Here is a 15,029-nt window from a genome sequence, read left to right on the forward strand (position 1 = left end):
ATTCTACTCATAATGCTTGTGTCTCAGAGTAATAAAATACTCCTGAAACACACACACACACACAGAGAGAGAGAGAGAGAGAGAGAGAGAGAGAGAGAGTGTTATATGAATGTTTCCATGATTCAACACTCCAGGAAATGGCCCAGCATCATCTTCTAATATCACGCGTGGGTTGCCAGCAAGAAGAAAGATGTCAATCGTTGCATAGCCTGAAGGCCGACAAAATCAAAGCCGGCAGTCATTGTGCTCTTACAGGATCCCCTCTTGTGCTCACTACCACAGAAAGAAAGGACCATTGGGGAAATTATATTCTTTTAAAAGAGGCACAGGTTAGTGCTTTATTTTACAAACTGCCTTTCTGCTAGAATAAAATGGTCATTTGCTTCATGAAGTAAGAGTGCAAATCAATTAATTTTTTTTTAAAACAGAATTTTGAAACGATATGCCCAAACTATCCCAAATGTGGCACAGAGGAAACCCAGACGGTCTAATAACAGGCTGCCGGACTTGGTCTGGAACCAAAAGCCAGTATGAAAGTTACAGAGTTTTGTTTGGATCATTCTCTCTTTTGCTAATGGCTAATAGACCTCTGTTTGACTCAGCTGCGTCATATAAGGGTCAGGGTCTCACCCTACCACTATCCAGAAAGCTACACCACAGCCAGAGTAAATAGGAAAATCTAGTACTGTAAGTTGCTTTGCATTATAGAGTACACTGCCTAGTTTGTTTTGTTTTTTTATCTTAAGAATACTATTAATAGTTTTGTTCACTAGTTTTAACAAATTGGGAGTAGAACCTGAAACGGGGCTAATTGTACAAATGAGATATATCTGCTTTGTTTGTCCCATTAATTTTCATTTTCCCCTAATCCTTTTTTTAACTTGCCTTTTCAGTTTGTTTGTTTAGTTAGCTAGCTAATTATTACTTAAATTTGTATGCTGCTCACATTGGTCCGAAGCACTATCCAGTATAACATAGTGTAGAATAGAACTTATTTCTTTTTTGTTGTTGTTCTGCACTATTCCGGTTTCCAATTTCTGTGATGCACATAAAGTTTTCAGAGAACAAAGGAATATTTTCACTCAGCTGAAGTTTCTCTCCGCATGATGGAAAAAGGAAGTACTTTTCCCCACATATTAAGTGTGGCTGTCCTAACATAATTGGCAAGGTTCACCAATTATGTTAGCACAACCACAATTACTATGTGGGGGAAAGTGCTTCTTTCTTCTGCAGTTGAGCTTTGTGGGATGTTGAGGTGTTCCATTTCTGCTATGCTTCCCACCAGTCTTCCACTTTCATCTCGACTCTTGTGAGGAATACATTGACGCAAAATATATACTGAATTACTATCTGATATTTTGAAATGGTCTGTGAGAGATGAAAAAAAATATTCAGGTGAAGTAGCCTGTGAACAGGAATACCATACTTTCATGGCAGGATTACATCCGAGTTGTAAAAGGACAGTTCGTCATTGCTGCCAGGGTGGCTAATTCATTGACCATTAAGGATTAAATCTAATTTGTCCTATTCAGCTGCAGAGAATGGCTGAATCTATCAGGTTTTGTTGTGCTCAGTTTCTCATATTTCCAATCTTAGGTTGAATTTGCTCAGTTGCCACATTGGTGTCCAATATTCTTTCAAAGTCAACACAAACAGGTGTACATTTTCATGTACCTTTATATTTATTTATATGTTTTTATACCACCCATCTGGCCAATGCCACTTTGGGTGGTCTACAGCATATAAATATCACCAAAAAAATTAGAAATAATAAAATACAAATAAACTCAAAACATAAAAATACTGGGATAAAACATAACATTAATCATTTGAATGTTTTCTTATGCTGCTGTTGTTTTTTTTTCTACTACTGTACTATTATGCCAATAAAGGTATCCATTACTATTACTACTGTACTAACTGTTTGATTGTTTTCTTATGCTGCTGTGTTTTGTTTTGTTTTTAATTGCCCTGGGTTCTTTTGCAAGGAAGAACAGGAGACGAACATTTACCATTTTTAATATGATACTTGTTTCATTTTTAAAAACATTTGTATACTCCCAGAAGTACAAGCTGGATTCCGAAGAGGCAGAGGAACTCGAAACCAAATTGCTAACTTGCGCTGGATTATGGAGAAAGCCAGAGAGTTCCAGAAAAATCTCTACTTCTGCTTCATTGACTATGCGAAAGCCTTTGACTGTGTGGACCACAGCAAACTATGGCAAGTTCTTAAAGAAATGGGAGTGCCTGACCACTTTATCTGTCTCCTGAGAAACCTATATGTGGGACAGGAAGCAACAGTTAGAACTGGTCATGGAACAACTGAGTGGTTCAAAACTGGGAAAGGAGTACGGCAAGGCTGTATACTGTCCCCCAGCTTATTTAATTTATATGCAGAATACATCATGCGGAAGGCTGGACTGGAAGAAACCCAAGCCAGAATTAAGATTGCCGGAAGAAATATCAACAACCTCCGATATGCAGATGATACCACTCTGATGGCAGAAAGTGAGGAGGAATTAAAGAACCTTGTAATGAGAGTGAAAGAGGAGAGTGCAAAAAACGGTCTGAAACTCAACATCAAAAAAACTAAGATCATGGCCACTGGTCCCATCACCTCCTGGGAAATAGAAGGGGAAGATATGGAGGCAGTGTCAAATTTTATCTTCCTGGGCTCCATGATCACTGCAGATGGAGACAGCAGCCCTGAAATTAAAAGACGCCTTCTTCTTGGGAGGAAAGCGATGACAAATCTTGACAGCATCTTGAAAAGCAGAGACATCACCTTGCTAACAAAAGTCCGAATAGGCAAAGCTATGGTTTTTCCTGTCGTGATGTATGGAAGTGAGAGCTGGACCATAAAGAAAGCAGACCGCCGAAGAATTGATGCCTTTGAATTGTGGTGCTGGAGGAGGCTCTTGAGAATCCCCTGGACTGCAAGGAGAACAAACCTATCCATTTTGCAGGAAATCAAGCCTGATTGCTCACTGGAAGGACAGATCCTGAAGCTGAGGCTCCAGTACTTTGGCCATCTCATGAGAAGAAAAGAGTCCTTGGAAAAAACCCTGATGTTAGGAAGGTGTGATGGCAAGAGGAGAAGTGGACGACTGAGGATGAGATGGCTGGACAGTGTCTGCGAAGCAACCAACATGAACCTGACACAACTCCGGGAGGCAGTAGAAGACAGGAGGGCCTGGCGTGCTCTGGTCCATGGGGTCACGAAGAGTCGGACACGACTAAACGACTAAACACACACGTATACTTTAATATATTGTCTTTCTAATTCTTTAAGTTGCCTTGGGTCCTTTTGAGGAGAAAAGTGGGGTTAAAAATATTTCAAATAAATAAATAAAATAAAATGAACAGGACGGATGTACGGATGCTACCACAGGTCTTGTAGCTACTTTTCTTAATACACACGAGTTCTGCTACCAGATTTCCCAATACAGGCCCTCAATCTCAAGGTGACAAACCATTTACATGACAGATCACCATTCAAATCATTCTGCGTTCTTGAGGCCCATGCACAGGGGCATCTAAAACCTAATTTTGCAAGACAAAATTGCATTTTGGCAACAGTGGCCACCACTTGGTGCCACAGCTGCAGCAGGCATTCCTCCATCTCTCTGCCAGGCGAGCTTTTTGCTACCCAGTCGCTGAACAGGAGCTCAGCCATGATGCGTTGCTCTACATTGTTTGTATAAATGTCTGCAAAGGCAGCATCACTTAGAAGAGTGGAAATACTCAAATATAGCTCCTTTTCAGGTTTTTTGGCATCGATTTGCTACACATTAGGTTTGTTCAAAATGTGAACCAGCCACGTTTCTCCCACTTCCACAACAACTGTTGTGTGTGGTTTTTTTTAAGGTTTTAATTCATTTTCTGTAGGGGTAAGGGTTGGACTGTGGGTACAAGGGAATAAGGAAGGAAGCAATAGAGGTGGGGTCCTCAGCAACTGCTGTTGATGCTCCAGCTAAATCTGAGGGCCACACTGGTTGTTCATCACTTGGAAGCTACAAAGGCAAATTTGTTAAGAGTTCAGTAGGTCATCTTGTGCATGCACTTGTATTAATAAAGAACCATGTTTTAAGCACTCCTTGCCTATCTGTCTGTATGCTCAGACACGCAAGCTGTGAGGAAAACAATTTGTCTGACCTCAGGTTTCCAAAAGTGCAAAGTGGTCCATGTTGTGTTTGGAGGAACAAGTGCCAGATATTCGGATTTCATGTACATCCAGTATAAATGCTATAGCCTGCCCAGGTGTTATCATCATCAGAAGAGACCTTTCTCTCAGTCCCACCAACTTCACAGGTGCATTTGGTGTAGACACATGAGAAGGCCTTTTCTGTTGCTGCTCCTCCCAGACTTTAGAATTCCCTCCCACAGGAGGCCAGGCTGGCCCCATCTTTACTGTCCTTCTGGAAGCAGGTAAAAACCTTTCTCTCCAGGCAGGCTTCCCCTCAATGACAGGCTGCCTGAGGGTTTTTTTAAAATGGTGTTGTGCCTTGTTGCTTTGAATCTGTTTTTGGTGTTGATTTTATTTGCCATTTTTAGTGGGGTATTTGTTTGATCCTTGTTAGCATTTGTATGCTTACTTTTTTTTATAATATGGTCTTTTAATTATGTACGCTGCCTTGGATCCTCTTTAAGGAAAAAGGCAGGGTGACAATATTTTAAATACATAAATACATCTCAAGAAGACTAGGAAATAACATACTGACACTCATTCCTTAATGGTGTACATACACCTTTCAAATGGCCAGGCAATATCTCAAGCAATGAATATTCCCTCAGCTGTTCTAACTGCCAGCTCCAAAAACAAATGAATGAAAGCCATCAGTACAGTATTTTGTTTTGGTTCCCTGGAGCCCTTCCCAAGGCGTCCTTAAACCATGCCACGCTTCATTTCCTTCCCACTGGCACCATGCCTGGGATAACAATGAGCTCTGCTAGCCCAGGTGAGCTTTGTTTTCCCATACCTGCACTTGGGGAAGCTACACAAGGTTGCATCTTGACTGAGAGGCTTGCTAGGACCAGATTTGAGGAGACTACCTGCATTCATGAATTTCAACACAACAGTTGTAGCTTAGCAGAGTCAACATATAAATAGGCCAAATTTACAACAAATGATTTAATTCATTTGTGAAGAGCGCCTACGGGCTAGCGCCCACCATCATGCCCTTCAAAATAGTTGTCGAAAGAGGTTTTAGTTATCATATCCTGAAATAGATTGGCAATTATTCCTAGAATAGCCAGTCACATAGGCTGATTAGATGAGTTAATTGAGTAAATGCACACTTTTCAAATGAAACTTATATTCAGAAAGATATTTAGTCAAACGTCCAGGAGACGGCAAATCATTGGTAACAGATGAGAATTCCACAGAAATAAAAAAATAAACATAGACTTTTCTGGAATTCTCATCTAACATTACCAATGATTTACAGTCTCTCGGACATTTGATTAAATAGATTTTTGTATTTGCCTACTAGGGCAAAACTTTCAATCTTTACAGTCCTACTTGGCCATGGTTCTTTAAGTTAATCTTATTAAAGTATGTGCCACACCTGTACTGGAAAGAGATTAAGCCTCAAAGGGTTTTTATACCTGGGTGGGTGACTTTTCCAGCCTTATTCCAGTGCTCCCATTGCAGTTACCATTTTATAACAAATAAAACCACAATTATAGCAGGTTGGTCGTGGTTGAAATTCAAGACCATTACATTAAAAAAAGAGCAAGGCAGTGAGGGAAATTGAATAAAAAGCTCACACCGACGAGCTGCCAGAAACAACAAAGCTAGGAATAATGAGTTCTGTGTTGACTTGATATAGTCATTTTGAGATTAGTCTGCCCTGGCCATTTAATCAGATTGCTACCAAAGTTATTAGGGTCTTTTTACAAGAGTTGCTTATGATCCAACGTGGGGACCAGGAGATAAATTTAATTCCGTATGTCATGACTGCACAGTAAGCTTTTATGTAGCTTCAGAATGGTCACCTTTCCAGCTGCAGCTTCTGTTTATCAGAGAGAGAGATCTTAGGTGTAGTGTCTCACACCCACTCCTGTATCCAGCAGGTTCCTTGAATCCAACATGAAAGCTTTAGCTGGTGAATTTTGTCTGCATTTATTGTTTAAAGAGTTCTGAAGTGCCATCCATCAGCAGATCTCAAGGCATGGTACCATCACTAAAATCACCTTAAAACAAGCTACAGCAGTTTGAACATTTCAATCTAAAACAATTCAAAACTCAGTATGAAATATTGAAAAACAATTGAACCTAGGCAACTTAAAACCCATGAACTGATAGTGAAAATCATCCATCTACACCTTGAATGTAGACTGAAAGCCAGAGCAATAACGAGCAATTTTGGCACCAGAGACAAAGCGGCACAATTTCCCACCCAACCTGCCCTGTGCATGAATGTAACCCCACCCCCACGCACAGACAAGAAAGAGAAGTAAGGAGAAAGAAAAAAAGAGAAGGTTTCTGTTTTCAAATAAAAGTGAATGGGAGATGTTGCCATTTATTTTCCTAACATTCACCTCTAGATTTCAGTGTCTTCTAACTTTTGGTGCCCTGGGGCCAAGCCACACTTGCTCCATCCTAGTTACAGCCCTGTCAAAAACATATTGGCAGCGGGTGCAATTTTTTAGAAATGGGTGTAGCATCGTTTCCATATGGTGTTTCTGTTATACTGTTCCTGCATAAAGTGCTACCTGCAACTCCTGTGTCATCCTGTAGTGTCACCTAGAGCAACATGCAGTAAACTGGACGAAAAGTTAACAGGGCATGAACTATTGTGGTCAATTTGGTTTTGTGCCAGCCTGTGTTGACCTCACAGCACTTTGAGTCACTTTGTCTTCCACTGACAAAGATGGATCCTGAGGTACTCTTAAGCTATGTGTCTGCTCCTTCAGAAGGAGTACAAACCCATCAAGGACAGCTTGCTTGCCCAGTACATGGATATGGGAACCACAGAGCCTCCGTCTCCTTGGGATTCAACTTCAGTTTACTGGCCCTTATCCAGATCATTACAGCATTTGTTACCCCGGTGGGCTGGAAAGCATAACCAGAAATGACATTAGGCTGCTTGCAAGCATAATTAATGGAAAGAATTTATTTAAATTACAGCAGATAAACAAGGAATAAGATTAAAAAAGAAATCAAAGGAAAATCAGTTCATTTCTAACAATACAACGCAGTGATGAAATAAAGCAGAACAAGCTGTATTAAAGTATTGGATGAAATAGCAGTTATGCAAAATCAGCCACAATTGTTGTTGTTTAGTCGTTAAGTCGTGTCCAACTCTTAGTGACTCCATGGACCAAAGCACACCAGGCCCTCCTGTTTTCAACTGCCTCCCGGAGTTGGGTCAAATTCATGTTGGTAGCTTCGGTGACATTGTCCAACCATCTCATCCTCGGTCATCCCCTTCTCCTCTTGCCTTCACACTTTCCTAACATCAGGGGCTTTTCCAGGGAGTCTTCTCTTCTCATGAGATGGCCAAAGTATTGGAGCCTCAGCTTCAGGATCTGTCCTTCCAGTGAGCACTCAGGGTTGATTTCCTGCAAAATGGATAGGTTTGTTCTCCTTGCAGTCCAGGGGACTCTCAAGAGCCTCCTCCAGCACCACAATTCAAAGGCATCAATTCTTTGGTGGTCAGCCTTCTTTATGGCCCAGCTCTCACTTCCATACATTGCTACTGGAAAAACCATAGCTTTGACTATGTGAGCCTTTGTTGGCAAGGTGATGTCTCTGCTTTTTAAGATGTTGTCTAGGTTTGTCATCACTTTCCTCCCCAGCCTTGTGGCCACAGCAATCATGTATCTGTCTTTCTTTTCTCATTCCATTATGCAAAAGGCCCAGGCTAGGATGCATCCTCAGCCCTTTTTGCCAACAGGGAACAGTCAATTGAGCTATGCATGAAACACACCAAAGATTTTCTTGATGCTATTCCATAGGCAGGCCATTCCTCAGGTCAGTAGTCCAGTCTGTAGTTCAGTTCAGTCCATATGTGCACAGTATCCTTGTACCTTAAATGTAGGACCTGATTAACATATGGCCATGAAAATCCCTGACTATGTATATTCTTCTGCTATTCTGACCCTTAACGGGCAGGCAAGGATATTAGTGTTTACTACAAATTCCCCTTGTACTTTATGGATTAGCTTGGATAACCCATGACAATATGTTTACAATCTGATAACCAAGTTTTACAGTACTGTCAAAGCATGTCAGGGGAGTCACCAGTTAGAAGACTACATATGTGTACTTCATTATAAAATTGAATAGTCAGCAAGGGCCTTATACGCTACTCCTTTGTCCAGCAATTTTGTCTTTTTCTCTTCAGGGCTTCATAGCCAACGCATAGAGATCAGAGGCCTAATTAATGCTGTGTATCTATAATAAGATACGTGGTCATGGTGCAGGTTAAACTGTAAAAGCCTCTGGGCTGCAAGGTCAAAAGATCAGCAGTTCAAATCCACGTGACTGAGTGAGCTCCCGTCGCTTGTCCCAGCTCCTGCCCACCTAGCAGTTCGAAAGCATGTAAAAATGCAAGTAGATAAATAGGGACCACCAAGGTGGGGAAGGTAATGGCATTCCATGTTTAGTCATGCTCGCCACGTGACCACAGAAACTGTCTATGGACAAACGCTCGCTCTATGGCTTGGAGACGGGGATGAGCACCGCCCCCTAGAGTCGGACACGACTGGACAAATTGTCAAGGGGAAATTTTACCTTTTTTATCTATAGTAAGAGTGTGTGGCACAAATTTAAGTGCTAATGATTTAATCCCACATTCACAATTATTCTGTTTCTTACTTCTGGGCAAGTTCCTTTGAGCCACTTCTAAAGCCATTTCTGTTGGCACAAGTTTACAAAGAATAAACTACATGTCTGGCAAATGATCTGCAACAGAGAGGACACTTATGAATGAGGCATACATTGTTGGCTTCTTTTCCTATGGTTTGTAATTCAAAAGGCATCTGCTGGGGGCGAATGCCATGGTGTATAGTGCATGATAGATATTATCAATGAAATATTCAAGGTTTCTTCCTCTGGATTTTCTCCTGGTAGTATCCTTTGATTGTCTTTCAATCAAATCATGTTTCCTCTGTTAATCTGCTTTTATTCTGTGTGACAATTTGTCTGTCACAGAGATTACTAATTTTTTAGGTTGGAGAATGATTTCAAATTCTGCTGCCCATGGAATTTCATGCACACAAGGAACTAATTACTGTGAATACTTAGGGAAAGACACTAACAGGATTAACAAAATGAAATTTCCTGTGTGTTATGAAGCTAGCTTCAAACCTCAGAGCTCAATTGTTCAGGATGGTGCAGAGCTGTTGGGATATTTCTACGTGGCGCACTTTGTTTAATGGCCTTTCACATTACAGTAAAGAAATCCGCAGGAAGCTATCATGTCTTTGAACACTTTTATTTTGAGGGACATCAAGGCGTCACACCAAGAAATTACCCATCCGATCCTGCTATTTGCCATCGTGAAACAAGTAAGTGAAAAATGTGTTGGCCTGGCACCCTCCAAGCACTGCCTCTTAGCAACGATCCATCCGAAGTGACTGCAAAAGGTTTGGGTATAGAGCAGCCAGGGAGGCTTTTGATTCTCTAACCTGCACATCCTCCCACGTATCTGTGCCACTGATCCTCTCAGGTGACTGTCTCTCCGTCTCCCTTCTTTCCTGCTTCTCCAAAGAGCAGGCCTGATGTTGCTCTTCTCCTGTGGCCCCTTCTAGGGCACATGTCTCCCTGGTTAGCATTACAGTCTAGGCTTTTGTATCTGGAATGTAACTTGTTCAACTTTCCTTCTGCGTTGTAGGTTTCCCTTGGGATCAGTCACCCATGTGCCCACACAGCACATACTCTGCTGCAGAGAAAGAAACCTTAGTATTTTCCTTCTCTCACACCTTGTGAGCATTCATAACGATGTTCATTTACAGCAATAATTATCACATCACTGCAAAGTTGTGGTGTTGTACTGGAATTCCACAGCGGTGAATGTCCTACAGTATTTTGTGTCTTAGATAAGGGTCAATGCAGGTGAACAGGCAGCTTTGCTATTACAAACGGAGGTGGCTTAAGCAGTCGAGCATGTGGGATTATCTTCCAATGACTTTCATAGCTTTGAAAGTTGCAGGCAAGGTTGTTTTTCTTCAGCCCTCAGTTAATTAGAGGAAACAAGTGGTAATGTTTGCAGGCTGATTTTGCAAGGAAAGCAGTTTTGAAGATGTCTATCTGGACAAATTAATGTGTTGCCTCTTCCAAATATTGCTGACAAGGGTGGACCAAAAGAAGCGTCTCATCTGGGGCTGGGGCTCGGTAAACATGGGCATGTATTGGAAAGGCAGGACAAAAACACTTCAAAATAAATGAATGCTGTGCTTTAGTTAAGCTTTATTTGGGCATTTCCACTTATCTAGTCAGCGCAGCCTTGGAATTAAGCCCAGAAAAGTTACTACTCTCAAAATATAAATGTAGCAAGCATAAAAAAACATCATTAGCCTGATGCATTGTAAGAGATGAAGAGAGCTGCTCCTTCTACAGCAACCTGCTATACGTCGGCTCTGGACTTGGAGGTCCTTTTTTTAAAAAGTATTTATTTAAGGACAGGGTAGGGTATACAAAAAGTAAGGGGGAATAGGGAAGAGGGAGAAAGGGTTAGGGGGATAAGAGGACACAGAGTATACAATCATCCGATCAATTCATATTACAATTACAAATCAACTTTTTGCTTTTTCACAGTTTGATTACCCTCCTGCCTTCATCTTATAATTTAATTTTAGTTTAATTCTACAGTATGTTACTCCAACACTATCTGATAACTGCAGCCATTTATACAATACATCCCATCGTTCAGTTTCCTTTTGAGTTGAACAATCTTTCAGCCCATCTGACAGGATATCCATTTTTGTCACTTCCCATATTTTCACAATAAGTTTCTCTTGTTTCAGTATCTCTGCTTTCTTAAGATTTTTAACATAATGCTTTTTAATTTTGGAAGCTGCATAGGTCACTGGATAACTCTTTATCCCATCTATGTTACCTGGTGTCATGCCCAATAAAGACGGTTCTAAAGTTTGTACAACTTCATTTAACTGTTGTTTGGCATCTAATGTCCCCTCTTTTGTCACTTTCATCAGATCTTCTATTCTGCTAAGACCTTCATTCACTTGCTGAAACCGTGTTATTGTCTTTTGCATAGTAATCTGCCATTCCTTTTCTATTTCTTGTACAACTATTCCAAAACTTTGAGATTGAACAGACCAAGTCTCCATTTGATGTCTTAAATTTTTGGAGGCCATCTCAGGCTTTCTAATGAGTGGGGTTTGTATAAATGATACTATGTCCTTAACCACAATGATTGCCCCTTAAATATCCTTCAACAGTTTCTACAATTTTATCAACAATCCAAACCCATAATCATAAACCTCCCCTTAGATCTCCTTCCAATCTTTATCCAAATATTATAATATAAAAATCAACTTTTAACCCAGCAAATTCAAATTCAAATAGAACCGTGGCACAGTTGTTTCTTCTTCTTCCGAGTCTAGCAAGCTTCTGTTATCAAACTCACATGCAGTCCGACAAACCAAACAAGTCACAGAGTCTCAGACCATCCAGTACTTGTCCTTGAAGCCTGTCTTATGATCTTTCCACTAACCCGTTGATATTCCTCAGTCCAGTCGACCACGTCAGCTCCTTCTTTCTTCTCCAGAAAACCACCAGATTCTATTCTCAAAAGTTCACAGAGTCCAGGAAAGGGAAAAGAAAAATACGTCCAAGCCAAACTGCATTCACAAAACTCAAGTCTCTTGAATCCTGTTCCGTGGTATTACCGTCTGGGATTTTTTTCCAGAAACACAAGATTTATTTTTCCATCTCACTCTCTCGGCTTTAAAATCAGCCTGCTGTATTAAGAGTTAGTTTCACTTTGAGGCAGATTGATAAAATAGGCTTGCCGCTGCTTTTCTTCTTTCAGCCAAATATTTTCATTCTTATTTCAGTTTAATGGGGCTGTTTCATAAATCAAATGCTTCAGCTTACTTAGTTGTTATATATTTTAACATTATATTGGTTGTTCTCTTCTCCTCCGGTAAAGGGTTACTCACAGCTCAGTGCCTATATGGCTCCCACCTCCGATCCATGCTGGGTGATTTCTTCAAAGGGAAGAAGTCCGGGTTTGCATCCTTTTCTTCTCCTTCTGCTGCTCACCAACTGCTTCAGAGAGAATTCTCCTAGACTCTCCTTCGATCCCCATTTCAGAAAGGGATCCCGGACCGGACGGTTCCAGTTTTTCCAGAGAGCTCTTCTCTGGAGCTACTGGCAGCACTGCAAAAAAGCTCCTGGACTTGGAGGTCCTGATCCTGGCGACAGGAATCTGCCAACCACTGTTGGTTATTAAAGGCTCTTCCCAACTGTGTCTGAGGCTCTCAAAGAATTCTCCGGGGCAAAAATGAGCCCCAGAGAACCTCAGAATCTGAAAAGGGGGAATAGGACATTTTTTATTAAATTGTGTATTACCAGCCTCAGATTATAACATCATAGCTTAGTGGTTTAGGGGAGCTAGAGGCTGGGAGTTTGATAGGTGCTGGACTCGGTGAGCCATAGGGTGGCTTCTACCTCTACAATTCTAATATGACGATTATGTTGGTTACTTCTGCCATGCAAAGTCGTACACTATGACAGTGGTTCTTAACCTTTGTTACTTGGATGCTTTTGAACTGCAACTCCCAGAAACCCCAGTCAGGACAGCTGGTGGTGAAGGCTTCTGGGAGTTGCAGTCCAAAACTCCTGAGTAACCCAAGGTTAAGAACCAGTGCATTATGATATTGCCCTATGAGTTATCAGATTCACTGCAAAATAACACAGTGGCCGCTAACTTCCAACAAACTTGGTATAGTTCATGGGCAATGAATCTCTGAGCACCATATATATATCGAACCCATCTTGACTGCAAAGCAGTATATATAGAGAGGGGGAGAGGGAGAGGGAGAGGGGAAGAGGGCTTATCATCAGCACCCACTGTCCTACTGAAGAAAACTAGACCTCCTATGATGTTAGCAATTGCCACCAGCCAGTCATACAAACTCTAATAATCATCAGGATTAATGGTTGCAAACTGCTCTGGAACCCACCTTGACTGCAAAGCAGGATATATATTGATCTCAGTACCCATATATATATAAAGATGGGTGAGCTGTATGTGCGGGTGGGCATGCATGGGGGGAGTGCATGCAGGGGGGGAGATCTGTCTCCGTGGCCCAGTCCTGCCAAGGCCACGGACCTGCACCAGGCCATGGACTGGGGATTGGGGACCCGTTCTGTAGTCTCTGGGTACTGAGATCAATTTCACTTCCTCAACCTGGCCTACCTTGTTGTGAGAATAAAGTGGAAGGGAAAGAGCCATGTGTGCCACTTGGAGCTCATTGATGGAATAATGGACTATAAATTAACAAAGGGCCTTACATGCACAAACATGTGTTTTATTGCAACCACGTTGTCTCCATCAGCTTTGATGCAGAATGATTTGTTGCCTAAGCTACTGTCTAGGAAAACTATGGGTGTAAGGAATGTGGCAGAGATGTAAAGATTAGATATTCCAGAACAAGCAAAATATTTTCACACTTACAAATCAGATGAGACTTTCTTCAAGACATTAATGGTTAAGTAATCCTTACTGATCAGGATTTCTCCATTGGCTGATTTTAGCAGCCTAAATTCATCTGCCTCTCTTGCACCACATTTCCCAGTCTTCAGATAATTAAGCACAGTATAATTTTATTCAGAAATAAAACTAGAAGTGCCCTTTAGTTTTTCACCAAAAGGATATCATTCAAAACAATGGCATTGGGCTTTAGCACTGATTATTAAATAAACTTGTAAAGATTGTTACTTTATCAGTTGAACAAATGGAGAATATCTATCAAGCACATTGATTAGTTCGTGGAAGTGAGTTTATCCATGGAAAAGTTAGTTTTTGGATTATAATTCCCTGAGCTTCCAGATCGTACGGGAATTCTGGGAGTCATTTTCTCCAAAAAAGTAACTTCTCTAAGCTCTGAGTTGCACTGATCAACGATCAGCCTCTGAGCTCAAGTGAATGTGCCTATGTCGAAACCACCCAAAGGATATTCACAGACACAGAAATGTGGATCCTGATATTAAGCCTGTTTACCTGGAAGGATGTTGACTTTAATGAGATTTACTTTTGAGGAAGACTGCAAGGAGGACAACCAAAAGAGAAGATTATTTCTGCCTCCAAAGTTCAATTAACGCATATTCAAGCACTACCAATCATTTCATTAATTTGATTCCAACAATGTAGTTCTTTCAGGACAAGAGCTAGTGCCAGATATTTGACTTAGGGTAGCCTAAATACATTGAAACAGCCAGCATAGTTAAATGTAAAGTAGCTAGTACATATGTTTTCTAGTAGGCTCCATATCTTTCAGTAGAAAACAAGTATGGTGTGTGCAGAGAGGACAAGCACACAACATGATGACACTGATGACCAAACTGCTGTGGGAGAAAAGACAAGAGGAATGTTTGGATCAGTTGGGCCCCAACATCTGCCTTGCAGATGTTCTGAATTGGCTGAGATTGTGTTTCCAGGTTCCCAGTCTGTAGCCGAGAGAATGGGAGTGGCAAATTGTTCTGCCTTCTCGTTCATTGTGGCCTCAGAGTAAATAATCAAACTCCCCCAAAGTAGCAATGCTTGGTATCCTCTAATATTTAATAAAGCTGATCACTTCTATCAGCCCAAAGTGTTTGACTCGGCCTTAGGTTTTCCATTGTTTAAAAAGGGCTTATTGGAACATCGAAGTAGACGATGGATGAGTCACCAAGAGCAAAGGATTTCTCATAACACACCATATTTAAAACAGGTGGCTCTCCACACAAACACACACAACCCATGTCGAGTGCTGCCATGTGAAAGAAGGTGTGGGCTTTGCCCATCATCTGCACCATCTATAGATAAACCAGAACGTAGGCAACAAAAATCCAG

Source organism: Pogona vitticeps, chromosome 1, assembly GCF_051106095.1.
Source record: "Pogona vitticeps strain Pit_001003342236 chromosome 1, PviZW2.1, whole genome shotgun sequence".
NCBI classification, from domain to species: Eukaryota; Metazoa; Chordata; class Lepidosauria; order Squamata; family Agamidae; genus Pogona; species Pogona vitticeps.